An 18,382-nucleotide genomic window follows, 5' to 3' on the forward strand; every position below is an offset into this window, starting at 1 on the left:
TCCAATGAAATCTGAAATTTAGAGTCTTTGTTACGTACTGAAAACGCAAGTTTCATGTATGAGCCAATGGAAATGAAAAGTATTTTGAGGCCTAATTTACATAAGATGGTTATGAAAAACTCAGGTCCTTCGGCTTCCAGTTTGTTTTCCCACATACTAGGCCGCCTTGTGTTTTAATAATGCCTGAGCCGGCTAAATCCACCCCGGCTCCCAAGAAGGGCTCCAAAAAGGCTGTCGCCAATGCTCAAAAGAAAGATGGAAAGAAGCGAAAGCGCAGCCGCAAGGAGAGCTATTCCATCTACGTGTACAAGGTACTGAAGCAAGTGCACCCCGACACGGGCATCTCTTCCAAAGCCATGGGCATCATGAACTCATATTTGTCAATGACATCTTCGAGCGCATCGCAGGCGAGGCTTCGCGCCTGGCACATTACAACAAGCGTTCTACCATCACTTCGCGGGAGATCCAGACAGCTGTGCGCCTGCTGCTGCCAGGGGAACTGGCTAAACACGCTGTGTCGGAGGGCACCAAGGCGGTCACCAAGTACACCAGCGCCAAGTAGAGGCCAGCCTGGATGAGGCGCTGTCAGGCCCCTTTGCCCCCTTAAGGTTCTTGCAGAGGTACCCAGTTAAATAGGGAAGTTTTATCCACTTGCATTAGTTTCCGGTTCCTATCCCAAAGTTACTTTAAGGATCTTGGAGAGTGTGCGCTTCAGTTTTCAACATTTGTAGTTTTGAGGTTCCTGAGCTGCTTTGGCTGTAGAGCTCCTTGCACCCCATTTAGCTTAGCGTTCTTATGCTCGACCTGGTTTCTTCTGTGTCCTAGACTGTTGTGTTCGGGATCTTTATTTTATTTATCGACCTAAAGCGGGATGACTTGATTACTTTGGCGGTAAGAGGCCTCCGGGTCACACCTAAACCTGTGTCGACGAATGCAGTCATGTACGGCTGAAGCTGCTCGGTCCAGTTTATTATGTGTACTGGGCACTGGCTCTTCCGGTACTCAGGGCGGCGTCCTTGCCTTCCGCGTTGCTGCGGATTTGGTAGAAGTCTGTTGGGGTTTTCCCTCAGGCTTTAGAATCCCAGGCTTGTGGTTTTTTCTGCTTTTTCGCTTTTCTTCTTAATACTTTAAGTTAACCGCTGCTCATTTTCACTCTGGGCCCATGAAGCGATCTTTCTAATTCACCCAGTCAAGGAGTTAGCTTTTTCCTGCCTGTCGTGTCTCCACTGTCTGAAGTTTGCTCTCTTGTTTATGCTGTCTCTGGTCAAGCTGGCCTGATGTTCTGATACCTCCAGAGCCCACAAATGCTTGGCATAGCAGAAGCTTAAGTACTTGTTATGGAATTAATTTTTATATCACCGCTTTTGTGGCTGAAGCGGGGGTGGGCTTGTCCATTTGATGTATGTGAAGACACGATGGAACGGAAATGTTTGGGGGATTCTTTCTCCAAACCTGTCCTTACAGTTAATGTGATGGCTGTTCTTGGTTGTCAACTTGACCACATCTGGAAATAATTAAAACAAAAGTGACAGCACACCTTTGAGGGATTTATTTTCTTAATTAAATAATTTGAGGTGAGAAGAAGCACTTTTTGGGGCAAGAAAACCCTACCTGGGTTACACTTTCTTCTGGCAGCCGGTATAAAGGACATGGAAGAAGGAAGCTTGCTCTCGTTGACAAGTCTGTTTCTTCACTGGCATTAGGGCCTATACTTCTGGATTCCGGCATATACTGAAGAACAGCTGAGACATCCAGGCTTCAACAACTACCAGATGTGTGTACCTTCCGTTGGTAGGCAGCCATTGTTTGTTTGTCATACTAGCTGGATCCCAGCCTGTAAGCTATATAATATGTATGTATGTATGTATGTATGTATGTATATATACATATATATTTCATTTTATAAATTCTGTTCCTTGAGAGCCCCAACTAATACAATTACCTCAGTGTAATTTGTGTGTGTGTGTGTGTGTGTGTGTGTGTGTGTGTGTGTACAAGAGCTGGGCATAATAAGTTCCTTAATTTTCCCAATTTAGAGTAAGCTCTCGGATTTTCATTAAATTGAGAGCAGTAGGCTTTGGGGAAAGTCTCCTTTTACCTCCACCAGCATTCCAAGGTTTGCTGAGAATGCACAGAGGCTCTAGGTTCAACCCCCAATATATAAACACACACACACACACATGCCTCCAGCCAAACTTCTTCCTCACTGGTATTGGGGTTGAAATATCCTATGACAAAGCCATTGTTGATGCCTAGTGATTGAGAAATATATGACATGAATAAAAGATATTACAAACAAAATGTGTGAAGTAAAATCTCTAGTAAAGTTTAGCCAACGCTTGTAGAACGCTTGGGATGTACTAGGGAGTGCTTTACGCCTTTTATACATAGTGGCTCATATTATCTTAACAGAGAACTTTATGAAGTTTATTATCCCTCATTTTATAGCTAAGGGAACAGATGTATACTACTGCCTTTCCTCATAAAACATTAGAGAGTGAGTCTCCAACTTAGTTTTTTGGGACTTGAGAGTGTAGGATTATTCTCGTGTAAATTTGCGCCCCTTCTCTGCATTTGGGAAGAGGGGGTTGAAATATCCATAGTTCACATTCAACTTACCCAAGCTCTTCTGAGTGCGCCCTGCATAGAAATCCAGAAGGATGTTGGCTAACCTTGGGGATGGGATTAGGAGACTGACTTTCCATCCCAGAGGCCAGTTTAGCTTGTACTGGCAGGAGGAAGGGGTTGTGGGAGCATTGGAGGAAGGATTTCGCCAGCTCACATCCTTTCACCAGCTCAGAAGCTTAGTGGTAATTTGGGGCTCTCCCTATACCTCAATCTTGTGCTTCTATGATAGTCTTGTGGTAAACACAGATGAAGAAGGATCTGGTATTTTAACCCTGGATGAGAAATTATTAGTACAGAGAGATTAATCTTCCACTAAACCTCCCTGTCCAATTGCTTACTTTAGGTTAATAATTGATACAAAATAATCATTGCTTCTACTTACTGAGCATTTGACTGCGAACCAGGTCCTCTGCTTAGTGGTTTACACGAGCCGCTTATTTACTCTTCACAGCTACCGTTTGAGGTATGGTTCATCGCTATTGTCTTTATGTTATAGATAATGGGAAAAGCCTTAGAAAGCTTAAATGGCTCATCTGGGATCTCCCCGAACAAGATGTAGAACTGTAACCCAATGCACACTTTTTTGATATTTTTAGACAAAGTTTCACTGTGTAACTCAGGCTGGCACCAATTGTGCAGCAATACTCCTTCTCAGACACCCAAGTACTGGACTACAGCGAGAATTACCATACCTGACTAACATAATTAGAGATCTGTTCACTTTGTCACACACATATCCCTTTTTTTTTTTTTTTTCTGACTACAATGTAATTGTTAACCCACTTACCAGTTAATTTACAATGGGTTCTTCCCCACTCCTGCATTTCCTCCTTCCTTCTCCTTCTACTTTTTGAGTGCAACCCAACTTTGGGCCATGGCGATTCCATGGAGATGCACGGTAACGTTTTCTACTCTTAGTAGAAGAGGAACATGGAGGGAGGGATGAAACATACACAGATCTGTTCTGTGGAAGTGGGGGGAGGGTTATCTCTGCTGTCCTCTAGGCTCCAGTCTCCCTATGTTCTGCAAGTCCTCTCCAGTACAAAGCCAACCCCATCGCTTTGCTCACAAACCCCCACTGCCAACCCACCGCAGCTTATGAGTCTTAGTGAAACATGAAACAACACACCACATTCAGTTTCACATGTAAGCTGTGAAGTCCTGTGCCTCTAAGGGTAAAGCCTTCAGGTCTCTTGCTCTTAGGTGCTGAGGAACTCCCCATCCCTGTGGCTGAGAGCTGGCCTGTGTGAAGAAGAGTATGTGATCCTGTAGGTGACTTTGTGTGAGACAGAATGAGAGAGGACCCTTGCCTGTTGGGTGTGACTGTGTTTCTTTTCAAGTTAGTCACCCTGTGACAAAAATGCAAGCAAACAACAACAAAACAAACAAAAAGAGAGGGAGATTGTCTTAGCTCCTAATCCTCAGCTTTATCTATGTCTCGGGAACTGACTGACTGACCTTTATTCTTTATTTATCTTCAGAAACTGATGTCTAACCAAGAGATTGTCCTTGTGATTAGGGAGACTAGATCAACCATCTATTAAAATGCATGATTGAGAATGTGTGCTTTCATAAGTATTTGTTAACATTATTAAGAAAGGCTCTCTAGGTCATTTCTTCCTCATAGAAGCGTTATTAGGTGTAGTATCTTTAATTTGTTTAAGAATTTTTGGAGCCGGGCCTGCAATTAGCTTCTTTGTAGGCTGAGGCAGGAGGATCACAAATTCAAAGCCTGCCTGGAAAGCTTAGTGAGCTCTTGTCCCAAAAAGCAAGAAGAGGGCTGAGTATATATCTTAGTGGTAGGATGCTTGCTTCTCATGTGTGAGACCCTAGATTCAGTTCCTGAGGTCAAAGAAAAACATAATTCCAAGCTAGCACTTGGAAGGCAGAAACAGAATGATCTCTGTGAATTTGCGACCAGCCTGATTTACTGGTCTACAGAGCGAGTTCCACGACTACATAGACCTTGTCTAAATAAATAAACAATTATCTGTCTGTTAGATGGCAGCAATATTTTAGGCACTAATGATGTAAGATTAGACAGAACAGAGTGGCTTCTGGCTCCCTAGAAAGAAAGACAGATGTTAAATCATTGATGATAACAAATGATGGGCATTGTTAAGGTAGGGCAAGTACTGATGCAGAAAGTGTGATGGAAGGTGCTCTAATTTACCATTGGAGGTGTCTTAGTTACTCTTCTGTTGTTGTGGTGATTTGAATGAGAATGACAACCCCCCCACCATGGGCTCACATATTTGAATGCTTGTTCATTAGGGAGTAGAGCTATTTGACAGGGATTAGGAGGTGTGGCCTTGTTGGAGGAAGAGTGTCATTGGTTCAAAGGCTCTAGTCAGGCCCAGTGTCTCCCTGCTGCCTGTGAATCTGGATGTAGAACTTTCAGCTACCTCTCCAGCACCATGTCTGCTGTATACCATGCTCCCCACCGTGGTGATAAAGAATTGAACCTCTGAACTGTTAAGCCAGCCCCAGTTAAATGCATTCCTTTATAAGAGTTTTCATGGTCAAGGGTGTCTCTTCATAGCGATGTCATAAGATGACATCTGGGAAGAGACACATGACCAAAGCAACTTATAAAAGAGAAAGCATTTAATTGGGGGCATACAACTTCAGAAAGTGAGTCCATGACTACCATGGTGGGGAGCATGGCTGAAGATAGGTAAGCATGGCATTGGGGAAAAGCTGAGAGCTTACATCCTGATCAGCAGGCAGCACGCAAAGAGCTGACTAGAAACTGAGGAGTTTTGAAATCTCGAAGCCCACTCAGTGGCAGAACTCTTCCAAAAAGGCCATGCCCCTTAATCATTTCCAGACAGTTCCACCAACTAGGAACCTATCATTCAAACATATGAGCCTATGGTGGCCATTTGCATTAAAACCACCACAGAGGAAGGCAAGGTCTCTTCCAGAAAGAGGCTTATTGGCTAAGAGCAGAGAAGGTTGGGAATGAATGTCCCAAGTAGAAGGCAGCATGGGCAGAGGCCCCAAGGGGAGTGAGAAAGAGGGTGCTCAGGAAGAGAGGTGGAGTTGTAGTTTGCAGAGGACACAAAGAAGCTCACACAGTAGACAGAGCCATGCCTGCAGGATCAGATTTGACATAAGGTGACTTGCAAGAACTCGGTCGCAGGCTAGCTTGGCTAGGAACAGAAAGGCACTGGATGGCACTAAAGCAGGGAGTTCAAATTCTCCGAGGCCATATGGTGTCCTGGTCCAGCGTTCATGGGCACATGGCACCCTGACCTTCCAATGACACACTGCAATGGGACTTCCTTTAAATGGGAGACAGTGCTTCAGGCTAATCAGGTTGACAATAAGCAGCATGCACAGTATCATGCCAGTGGCTTTCTTTTACTATTTTATTATGTTTTGTACATGAGTGTTTCTCCTGCATGTATGTGAGCAGTGCCCACAGAGCCAGAGAGGGATTGGATTCCTTGGAACTGGAGTCAAAGATATTCGTGAGCTGCTGTGTAGATGCTGGAAATAGAACCTGAGTCCTGCATCCATCTCTTCAGCAAGTGGCTTTCTTATTGTAGTTTGGTTTTCTCTAACTTTTGGCCTCTTAGAACAAGTGAAAGATCCGTTGGACCCAAACGTGTACTTTGTAGGTACTTAGTAGCTATCACCTCTCATTAGAAGTTAAGAGCACAGGATGTGACACCAGACCGTCTAGTACTGAAGCTCAATTCTTTATCACTCACAGTTATATATGATGGTCCATTTTAATCATCAGTTTTACAGGATTTAGAATCACTATGGAAACAAACCCTGAAGATTTTTTTAAAAAAGATTTCTTTTAAAATGTATGCATATGTATGTATGTGTCTGTCTGAATGTATGCCAAGTGTGTGTGGGTGCCCATGGAGGCCGGAAGAGGTTGTTTGATCCCTCGGAGCTGGAGTTACAGGTGGTTGTGAGCTGCCCCATGAGGGTGCTGGGAAGCATATTTTGTAACTGATTTGTTGGTGTGCGGTGTGCATTTGTGTGAAGGCCCTCACAACTTGTGGGATCAGCTCTCTTGTACTTGGGTGGCTCAGCTTAACAGACTGCCTCTACCCCCGAACCATCTCTCTGGCCCCCATTCAAAGTGTTTTTCAAATACATACACAGAGATGGAAATTGAAATTTGAACACTAACTGCATCTTTAATAATTAGAGACAACTTACTGTTTTAGATGTGTGTTAGCCTCACAGCCTTTATCTTTTAAGGATCTGTAAAGATTTTCATTGTGACATAATATGGTATCTGGAATTTCCTTCAGAATGATTCCAGGTGAGTTGAGTTATATCATGTGAATGTATGACACATTATTTATTTTTGAGACAGGCTTTCACTATGCAGCTCTGGCTGGCTAGAAATTCACTATATTATACCAGACTGACCTCAAACTTTTGGCATCCCCCTGCCTGTGTGTTTCAAGTGCTGGCATTACAGGTGTGTGTCACCACGTCCAACTGAAATGTGTGTATTTTAAAGCTGCTAGCCAATGTCTGGACAAGTACCTCACCATTTTTTACTTAGAGGTTTTTGTTATGTATTTATATGTGAAAAATGAATCTTTGGTGGCTATGGTAGTACATTTCCAGCACTCTTGTGGGCAGGAGAGCCTCAAGTTTAAGGCCAGTCTTGACTACGTACTGAGACTTTGTTTCAAATAAACTTTAAAACAAAACAGAATCAACAAACACACACTTGGGCCTGAGAAATGGCTCAGCTGTTAAGAACACTTGTTGCTCTGGCGCAGGGGTTTAATTCTCAGGTCCCCTTTTTACAACCATCTGTAACTCCAGTTCCAGGGGATCTGACGTCCTCTTCTGGCCTCCTTGGGTACCAGGCATGCATGTGTTACACAGACATACATGCAGGCAAAAATATTCATACACATAAAATAAAAATGAATTAATCATTAAAAGAACAGAACAAACCTTCAAATTGGAATTGAGGAGACCTATACACACCATGATAGATTGTAATGTTTTCTAATGCTACAGTATCATGCATCCTCTTGGCTTTCCCCCAGTAATTCCTTTTTTTTTTTTTTTTTTTTTTTTTTTTGAGACAGGGTTTCTCTGTATTGCTTTGGAGGTTTGGAGGTTGTTCTGGCACTCGCTCTGGCTGGCCTCGAACTCACAGAGATATGCCTGCCTCTGCCTCCTGAGTGCTGGGATTAAAAGCATGCACCACCAATGCCCCCCCCCCCCGTTATTCCGTAGTAGAAGCAACTGATCTATTTCTGTCTTATTGATTGCTTTCCTTATCATATCACAGTCGCTTTCCTCTGTATTTCTAGCAAGTCGGTAGAGGTTTGATTAGGTTTAACTTCACATCTCACTTCTCGGTAAGTGGTAGGATCTCTTTTGGTATAAGTAGGAAAGAGTATGTAGGTATGTATGTATATGTTGTTATTATTTAAAACATTGTTCTGGGATTTTACATTAGAAAACCAATAATGATGGTGACTTGTAAGGATTTGGGGGAAGGGAAAGCTTTTCCTTATTTATTTTTATCTCTTATAATTTTAGTTTACTGAGCATGTGTTCTTGAAAACATTGGTAGCAAGGAGTGGCAGCTGGTAGATGGAGTCCCAGCACTGTTGGGTGCCTAGCAAATCCCTGAGCCCCTAGGTCTCCAAAGAAACCAAGAATATTAGTCTTTCCAATAGGAAAGATGAAAAACCTGTTCTTCCACCCAGAAGGCTGGGAAATGGAAGTGACTAATAGCCCAGTGACCTGAATTTTCTGTGGAGCCAGGCCATATCAAGTTCTTACAAGAAGGCTAGTAATCTAAATGACCCTTACAGCTAGAGGTCCCCCCAAGTACCGATAATTAGGACCAGAGGTGGCTAATAGCCCAAATGACCTCTGTGCTATCTGCATGACCAAGACCAGGCCTGAGTCTTCCCTAGGCCCTTAAGCTAGGACAGGCAGCCTATCTCTAGAACCCCTCTTCTTGGAAATCACCCCATTTCAGTGTAATTAAGCTTCCTTGTGCACTGGGGATTGTATTACATCAGGAAACTCTCCCCACAATTTATACTGGGCTTAAATATGTTGGGAAATAACCGCCCGATATCAGCTGCTTTAGAAGTCCTGATTCAGGCTGATGAAGTCAGTCTGATGGGAGTTTTCATTCTCATCTCTTTGAGGTTTGTTTCTCTGCCTGACACCAGTAGGGGCCCCCTGACAGCACTAGGGAGCCGGAGGCAGGAGACTGCTGCAAACCTGAGGTCCTTTTGGATGTCATAGAGTTCCAGATCAGCCTGTGTTACAATGTGAGAACCTGTCTCAAACACAAACAAACAAAACCAAACAATTCCTAATCTTATTAAATAAAAACTAAAACTAACAAGACAGAACTGTACAAAACAGCTACCAGGGGTGTTGGTACATACTTGTAACCAGGTCATGTGAGAAGCTGAGGCAGGAGGATTTGGAGCTTGAGGTCATCTTGGGCTACAAAGCGAAACCATGTCTCAAAAACTATTACTACCAAAACCCAACCAAGCAAAAGCTTCAAATAAAACAAAACACAGTAAACCCTAACCTAAACAAACAAAACCCCACTGCAGGGTTTTGTGGAAAGAATGTATTTCAAAATACCTGGGAACCTACTAGACTCTCAAAGCTTTGCAGTTAATTCTGAGAAATAGTTGAGAAAAATCTCAATGACACAAACAGCAACCAATTTAAATTAAGGGCAAGGATAAGGAGAACAACAAAAGGCACAGGAGTCCCTGGGGCTGGATGGTAACCTACTGGTCTGGGGTTGGGACTCCACTGTCCCCAGTCTCACTAAAATTACAGTCACAGGAACTCTGAACACCAAGCTGGTTCTGGTGGTGTAGACCGAAGTCCCAGCACTCAGTTACCCCAGGGAGGGCTCGAGGCTCCTCCAATTACCAAGCCCTACCCACCTCAACCTCCACCACCCCACCCCAGTGAGCACACCTCTGTCTTTATTTCTTTACACATTCTCTCTCTCTCTCTCTCTCTCTCTCTCCCTCCTTCCCTCCCTCCCTCTCCTTCTCCCCACCGCCTCTCTCTTGTTTTTTGTTTTTTGAGACAGGGTTTCTTTGTGTAACAGCTCTGGCTTTCCTGGAACATGCTTTGTAGATCAGGCTGTCCTGGAACTCACTGAGATGTGCCTGCCTCTGACTCCCAAGTGAAGTGTTGGGATTAAAGGTGTGCACCACCATTGCCTGGCTTTATTTCTTTTTTTTAAAGGCAAGATCTTGCTATGTAGGCCATATTGGCTTCAAACTCTCAATAATCCCCCTACCTTAGTGTGGTGGTTTGAATAAAAATGGCCACCCCAAGGCTTATATATTTGAATGCTTAGGGAGTGGCATTAGGAGGTGTGGCCTTGTTGGGGCAGGTGTGGCCTTGTTGGAGGAAGTGTGTCACTGGGCATGAACTTTGGGGTTTCAAATGCTCAAGCCAGGCCCAGTGTCTCTCTCTTCCTGCTGCCTGTTCATTTGGATGTAGAACTCTCAAGCTATTTCTCCAGCCATCATGATACCATACCTCCTGCCGTGATGACAATGAACTAAACCTCTGAGCTGTAAGGGAGCCCCAATTAAATGCTTTCTTTTATAAGAGTTGTTATGGTCATGGTGTCTTTTCACAGCAAGAGGAATGTGACTAAGACACTCAGTTTCCTAATACAGTGTCAGGACAATACAGGAATGTTCCACCACAAATAATTGTCATATTAAAAATATTTGTTTTTGTGTGTTAGCATTTGCCTGCATGTGTGTATATGTGCCTGATGATGTCAGTGAGGCCAGAAGAGGCTACCAGATCTTGGATTTGCAGTTAAAGGTTTTTATTTTGTTTTGTTTTTCAAGACAGGGTTTCTCTGTGTAGCTTTTGGAGCTTTTGGAACTCACTCTGTAGACCAGGCTGGCCTTAAACTCACTGAGATCCACCTACTTCTGCCTCCTGAGTGCTGGATCTAAAGTTGTGCATCACCACTGCCCAGCCCAGTTAAGGCTATTTTAAGCTGCAATGTGGGTGTTGGGAACTGAACCTGGGTCCCCTGCAAGAGCAGCCAGTGCTCTTGACCACTGAGTCATCTCCCAGCCCCTGTCAGCTTTTTCTTAAATATGATTAAGTCACAGCTTCTATTTCTACTGAAAGGAAGGGGATTAAATGAAGGATGCTAAAGGATAGCAGTCACCGAGACCACTTTAGAATTCTGCTTACCATAGCAACATAGAGGAAAATATTTCAGCTCATGTCTGCTGTTTTTCTTTGATTGATATTGCTTTTAACATAAAATAGTAAAAAATTTAAAAAAAAGATAACAATTTAAAAAAGATCAGGAAGCCTGCTGTATTCCAATGCTCTCAACACACCTTTTCAGCTCCTCAGAATGAGCCGTGGAAGGCTGACCTGAGCGTCAGGCAGGACAGATAAGTTGGACTTCTTCTTCCAGCACGTTATAAAGTTTCAGAGTTCTTTTGCCCAAAGAAAAACCATCCCCAGTCCACAAAAGAAGCTGGAGATCACGCAGGTGAAGTAACTTGGTGGTATGTTTTGATGCTTTTGAGTCTTACTAGTCTAAAATCTGCATGGGGTCTATGGCTGTGGCTCAAAGGTAGAGCACTTGCCTCACATACAAAAGGCCCTAGGTTCAATTCCTAGTACTACCTAAAAATTGTACATCGTCCCCAGTGTGATGGCAACACCTGGGAGGTGGAGGCAGGAGAACCATAAGTTAGAGTCTAGCCCGGGCTGTATAGAAAGGACCTGTTTCAAAATACCAAGGCCTTGAGCTATCAAGATGGCTCAGTGGGTGACACTTGCTGCCAAGCCTGACAGCCAAGTTGGATCCCTGGACTCACATGATGAAAGGAGGGAACAGACTCCTGGAAGCTGTCCTCTGATTGCCACACATGTACGGTGGCACATGTGTTCATACATATGCACACACACACACTCTCATATACAAGAAATAAATGTAGTCGGACAGTGGTGGCACACACCTTTAATCCCAGCACTCAGGAGGCAGAGGCAGAGGCAGGAAGATCTCAGTGAGGCAAGCCTGGTCTACAGAGTGAATTTCAGGACAGCCAGGATGGTTACACAGAGAAACCCTATCTCCACAAACAAAACAAAAACAAAAGAAAACAAAGAAAAAGAGATGTAAAAACCAAGAGTATGTAGAGTATCTGTTTAGTATGTGCAAGACCCTGAATTCAATCCAGCAACACCATAACTAGACAAATGAGTAAATACATAAATGAATACAAACTAAAAAGGGAAAGAAACCTGCACACGATGATGTGAAGGTCTGTTAATACATGTGTGTGCCTCGTCCTTCAGGCTTGGTCATTGAAACATGACTGGGGAATCAAGAAATAACAGACAGACAGACACACAGAGAGAGAGAGAGAAAGGGAGAGAGAGAGAGAGAGAGAGAGAGAGAGAGAGAGAGAGAGAGAAACTGTGATAGGGTGGATTGTACTGGCTTTGAAAGAGAGTCCCTGCCACACAAAACAAGGAGGCAGGGTAACTAGCCCAGTGGCATGTCCCTGTAGGGGAGTGATCTGGGGCTGCTACCTTCTGGGAGGAGCTAGCAATGGCTGACAGTTTCTGCACACACGGTCAATCATTCACAGACACTCACATTTGGACCATATTGGCCACACCTCTGAGCCTCAACTGAGGAAGGCTTTGCCATTTCCATGGCTCTTCAGGCATTGGGGTCCTTGACATGGCTATGCCCATGTCAATAATACTCATTCATTCAGGGCTCCATCCACCCCCCAAACACAGTTTTTGTTTATTTGTTTTTAATCATATTACATTTATTTATTTTGTGTGTAAGGGTATACACACAATACACAATATTATATAGTTTGTGTGTACGTACCGTGGCACAAGTATAGAAGTCAGACAAATGTCCTTGACAGAAAAGTAGAATATTAATGCTGAGAAGCATGTACAGGTCATATTTCCTTATTTTTTCCCTTGGTTTCAGGTATTTTCTGCCTTCCTTTCCTACCTCCATCAGCTCTGTAAGTGGTGCAGGTATTCCCCAGACAACTGTCCTGGGGCATAAACTCACCCCAGGGATTCCCCGAGCTTACTGTACATCCTCTGGGTGGTTGAGAGAAACCAGCTGTGTCTCTAGCTCTCTTTCCAGATCCAGTGCTAGCTGCCGAAAGGACAGTGCCACTTGCCACTGCCATTTACAGCTGTGCTTTGGGCACAACCTAACACTTCTCCTAGGCAAGGTCTTCTGTCGGGAGCCAGTCTGAACCTAGACTCTCAGAGGCCCTGATGAAAGTGCAAACGGAACCCTAATTCTGTGTCCTTGCTCAGGGCAGACTTGGCAAGGTTCAGCCAGCTGGAGCCAGGGACACCAAGGAATTGGTTTCTGGCTTCCCCCCAAGAAATGCTGTGGTTATCAGTCCAAGAGCTGCTGTGTCTAAGACATCCTGTTTTCTCTTTGCCAACATTTTTCTTCCAATTTAGCTTTCTGTTGACCTTGGCCCATTTCCCCTGCAAATAGTATATAATAAGATACTGTACTTCTTAATAAAGAAAGTTGCTGGACACAGCCATCAGCTCATGCAAGCCCTACTGCTCCCAAACTTTCTGTCTTCTTTATCTTTTTATCCCTGATCCTCCCCCTTGACATATTGTGTTTCGGGACCCTGTGGGTTCAGGTCATTCTCCCAAACTCCTGTCATGGGAAAGTTGGTGCTCTCTTCCCAAGAACTCAGGTAGAGAAGTCCAGAGTCACTTTAGTACCTTTTCTTGTCCAAGAGCTCCTTTCTGTTCTTTCTCCAATCCAAACCTAGGCAAGCTTCTGTGTGAAGTAGTATGAGTGGTTTCTGGCCCGTGTTTTGTGGAGGACTTCAGTCCCTAGGCCTCCCAAGGCACTTACTTTGTGCCTTGAGTACAAGATTTTTTTTTTTTTTTTTTTTTTTTTTTTTGCACTGTAAGATCCTTAGAATGAGGAGTCTCCCAGTTTCGGTCAGTACCCCCAAGAACTCAATGTCTACTCCAGTTGCTGTAACACGCAAGAGGCTTTAATGAGCAGGAAACATTTGCGCAAACGGACTCCCTTAGCATGCAGGCTAGAGAGAAGCCCCGTCCCCGGGCACAGGTGTTTTTAAAGGCAAAACCCACAAGCTTAGGGAGGGGGTGGGACCCTCTGTCCATTGAGTATGTGACCCTTTGAGGCCGGAGGGTCTCGCTATTAGTGTCTGGGCAAACCGGAGGTACAGTTATCTCTTTGTTTCTTAAGGACCCTATTCACCACGTGCTGAGTCACAAGAAAGGAGGGGCAGTGTGAATTCTTGGTATCTTGTTCTCTCAGGGCCTTGTGAGGGGAAGCTGGGTTAGCTTTCCAGGTTAGTCTGTCCTTCATTTCAAGTGGGGGATTTCTTTAGCTTTACTTTTTTTTCTTTCAGCCACCTACCTATTGCGGTTTAATAAGGGTCAGGATAAACAAACAGGCCGAATAGGTGTTTATTCAGGGAGAAATAACTTACAACCTAGACAGATGAACACCAGCAAGTTCCACCAGATGCCCTCCTCTCCTCGTCCCTGCCAGCAAGGGAGCGTTCCCTGGCTCAGACCTAGTTCCACAGGTCACTTCCACCCCTGGCTCCACCCAAATGGGCGTGGTCAGTGCCACAGAAGCAGACAAAGTGAATATCCCACTACACCTACCCAGGTAAGCTTTCTTCATATTTAGTTTAAATCTATCAGTCCAATTAAAGTCCATTGCTGTGTGTCCTTGGATATTTTCTTTTTCATTTGGAAACAGGTTTTCACATATGTAACTGGGCATGGGTTTTTAAATGAAATCACCCTTTAGGCCTTAAATTCAAATATTGGTGTTATATAAGAGAAAGAAGATGTTGTTTGAATCCACAGAGACACAGGGAAGAAGTTGGTGTGGGAAAGAAGGGGAAGCCAAAGGATAGAAGAAGTCACTGGGAACTAAGATTACCCCGAGTCCTTGGAGATACATGGCAACTTCATTTCAGCCTGGTCTCCAAACCTGTGTGTCTTAGGGTTACTATTGCTGCGATGAAATGTGGGGTTTGTATTGATAGGTGAATAGCTTGTGAATTTAGTCAAAGGCCAGGGTAAGGAGTCAGGGGTAGAAGATAGAAAGGGGGTAACTTTGCAGTTTAGGGGAGTAGGGATGCATGACTTTGTAGCTTTATACTTTGAATATTTAACAACAGTGAAATGTTTATATTGTTTGTTTAAGGTGACACATGTTTGCCATTGTGGGAGTTATCTCCTTAAACGCCTGCAAACACCACTGGCCCACCCCTTATCTCCACTTTAGAGAGCAGGGTTATCTTTTGAGATGAAGATTCTGATTCTGCCCAGCCCTGCTGTGGTAGGAGGTGGAGCCAGCACTCAGAGCCTGTGTCTGTCCCCTGCGGTGTCTGATCCTCTGTACTGGGCATGGGCTGTAGAATGAATGGTAAAGGGGTAAAGCGCCTGGAAAGATTTCAAAGCATAGGAGTGACAAACTCATGCCTGGCATTGTGTGGAGGAGTCTGAGGAGTTGAGCTGGGAAGCAAATGAATCAAGTAACAAAGTGAAGCACTGAGCCCTGGGTGTCCCATGCTTACCACTCCCCGTTTGAGCTTCCAGTGTGCACTGTTTGAGTGTTCTCCTTAAAGATATGAACTTTGGGGGGTCCCTTTCATACTTTTGCCTTGACACTACTTGTGGAAATTTGGGCAAAAAACTTGAGTGTCCTTGCCAGTTTTGTGAGGTTGCTATGATTCTATCTCAACCATTGGCACACCCGAGCTTAAGAATTTTGCTTATTTCCAAGTGTCACTGCACAGTGTGGCCCAGATGACAAGTGTCTGTCACTGCACAGTGTGGCCCAGATGACAAGTGTCTGTCACTGCACAGTGTGGCCCAGATGACAAGTGTCTGTCACTGCACAGTGTGGCCCAGATGACAAGTGTCTGTCACTGCACAGTGTGGCCCAGATGATCCCCTTCGCATCCCTCAGCCACTTCCTCTCCTCGTGGTCTTCATCTCTCCAGCTATCCTTTCTAGTTTAGGAGTTCTCCCATCAAAATTTTAAGGACTGAGTACTTAAACCTTAGTCTTCTTTGTGTGTGTGTGTGTGTGTGTGTGTGTGTGTGTGTGTGTGTGTGAATGAAGGTGCCTGCAGAGGCCAGAAGAGGATGTAGGACTCTCTGAAGCTAGGGTTACAGGTGGTTGTGAGGCATCTGACATGCCTGCTGGGAACTGAACTCAGGTTCTCTACAAAGGCAGTAAGTGCTCTTAACTGGCCATCTCTCTAGCCCCTTCTCTTCTAATGCACGGGTAGATTTCATCCCGTCCCCTGCCTTCTGTTATTATCCTTTTAGCTATCTGCCTAGAGCTTCCCCACAAATATGTCTGGCTGAGCCACCTCAATGAATAGGTTAAAATTCCCAACTCCCAGAAGAGTGTTCTCTTAGATGTCAGCAATCTCAGTGACTCTAGAATCAATTGCTTTTCTTGGCCATCATTTTCTGCCTTACTGAAATAGACTAGTATCTTCTAGTTCTGAGGGTCTCGACTTTCCTAATGCAGCGACCCCTTAATACAGTTCTGTAGCAGGCTTTGTTGGATTGCCAGTCCACAAATCGTGACCCAGAGACTTATCGTTAATTATGAATGCTCAGCCTCAGCTTAGGTTTGCTTCTAGCTAGCTTTTTTTTTTTTTTTTAAACTTAAATTATCCCATTTCTATTAATCTATGTGCTGCCCTGGGGCTCATTTGCCTCACCTACATGCTGTCCTTTCTGCTTTTCTGCTTTCTGCATGTCTGGCTGACTGGCCCCTGGCTGGCTAGCTGGCTTCCCTTTTCTCTCTGTCCTCTGCCTAGCTATTGACTAGCTTTTTTTAGACCAATCAGATGCTTTAGGCAGGCAAGGGACAATGCAACACATCTTACATAGTTAAACAATTATTCTGCAACACAAATAAATACAACACCTCTTTACAAAGTTGAACAAAACTCTATTCCAAGGCACAGTTCCTCATGTTTTAGCGACCCCCTCCCCACTCCAAAAGTATTTAATTGCTATTTCATAACTGTAATTTTGCTCATTATGAATTGCAATATACGCATGTTTTCTGATGGTCTTAGGCAGTGGCTGTGGAAGTCACCCAAGGTTAAGAACTGCCTCTCAGGCCAGAGGCTCCTTCCTCTCGCATTCTCTGAATGTGAAGTCACCAAATCCGTTTAACTATTCCTTTGCCCCTTTCAGCCATCTCTCCACCTGAGTTCACTTCCACCTTTGTCCCAGCTGAGGTCATAATTAGCTGTACAAAAATCCACAACCTATGAATAATACCAGCTTTGTGACTGACTTTCCCTGGAAACACCCGATATCATGAGAATGTTATTTTCTTTAAAATTTGTGTGTGTGTGTGTGTGTGTGTGTGTGTGTGTGTGTGTGAGAGAGAGAGAGAGAGAGAGAGAGAGAGAGAGAGGGAGGGAGGGAGGGAGGGAGGGAGGGAGGGGAGGAGGGAGGGAGGGAGGGAGAACACCATGACCCAGGTCAGATGACAACTGTCAGGAGTTGATTTTCTGCTTCTGGGGATTGAATTCAGGCTTGTTAGCAAGTGACTATTTCCTGAGCCATCTGGCCAGCTCTGTTATGAGAATTTTTTTGTTTGTTTGTTTGTTTTTGTACTGTCTGATCTCAAAGTGGAGCAGCCCTGCACTGTTACTTTTTATTTGTGTGTGTGTATGTGTGTGTGTGTGTGTATGTGTGTGTGTGTGTGTAACAATATGCCATATGTGTGGGTGTCCAGAAGCATTGAATCCCTGGAGCTGGAGTTACAGGTGGCTGTGAGCTTCCCAATGAGGTGTTAGGTGCTAGGAACTCAACTTGGGTGAAGATGGAGGTTTCTGTATGGGATCCTTCTCTTGGGTCTTCTGGGAGAACATTGCTGAGCTACTCTCCAGGTCCTACTTTGTCTTGGTTTCTCAAACCAAAAAGATTTAAAACCCAAATGTTTAAATGGGCCTAAGGTGGTATATCAAAGACAGTGTTAAGAGTGGAGGACAGTAGCAGGAATGTCAAGGGTCAGTGCTGTCATTACATTGCCTGTGACAGTTGTGGAAGCCTCAAAGGCTCTGGAGAATTCCTCTTGGTCTTCCCAACTACAGTAAGAGCCAAATTCTGTTTCCCCAGTTGTGGGAAGTTTTGAGGGTTGGGGGTGGTGTGTGTGTGTGTGTGTGTGTGTGTGTGTGTGTGTGTGTGTGTGTGTCCCTAAGGTGGCTGCTATGTCCTGGGGAAGCCTGGTTCCAGGCTGGGTGAGAGGTATTAGGTCAAATAACCTGTTATTTCCTCAGAAAGTAACCACACACTCATTTCTTCCCCAGTGAAAGACCAGGTTTAGGGCATCTGAGCAGAGAATGTGACTTAAGTCATTCATGGTCAAAGTCCACAGCTGTTGGATAGCAGCCTTGGAAGAGAGACTGTGGGGCAGGCACGTTACTGGCCTCAAAGGCCCGCCTTTGATAGGAAAGCAGGAAAAAATTAAATAAGAGAGGACTTCCACTGTCCCACACCAGCCAAGAGAGGCCAGGTCCTACATTGCCCTGTAAACCTCTCCATCCCCCATCCTTTTTCCATTTCCCCCTACTTCCTGTAGTCTGAGTTTGGCAAGCCAGTACTTACAAGTCATAGAAGAGAATGAAGCCATAGCTATTCCTACTAAGCTGGGACTCCTGAGT

General features: G+C 44.4%; 1 pseudogene; it reads left to right on the forward strand.

The window, feature by feature from the left end:
- Positions 1 to 170: 170 nt before the first annotated feature.
- Positions 171 to 1,347, forward strand: LOC127232885 (histone H2B type 1-J-like; annotated as a pseudogene).
- The last annotated feature ends 17,035 nt before the right edge of the window (positions 1,348 to 18,382 follow it).

The sequence above is a fragment of the Phodopus roborovskii genome, unplaced genomic scaffold (assembly GCF_943737965.1).
Source record: "Phodopus roborovskii unplaced genomic scaffold, PHOROB, whole genome shotgun sequence".
NCBI classification, from domain to species: Eukaryota; Metazoa; Chordata; class Mammalia; order Rodentia; family Cricetidae; genus Phodopus; species Phodopus roborovskii.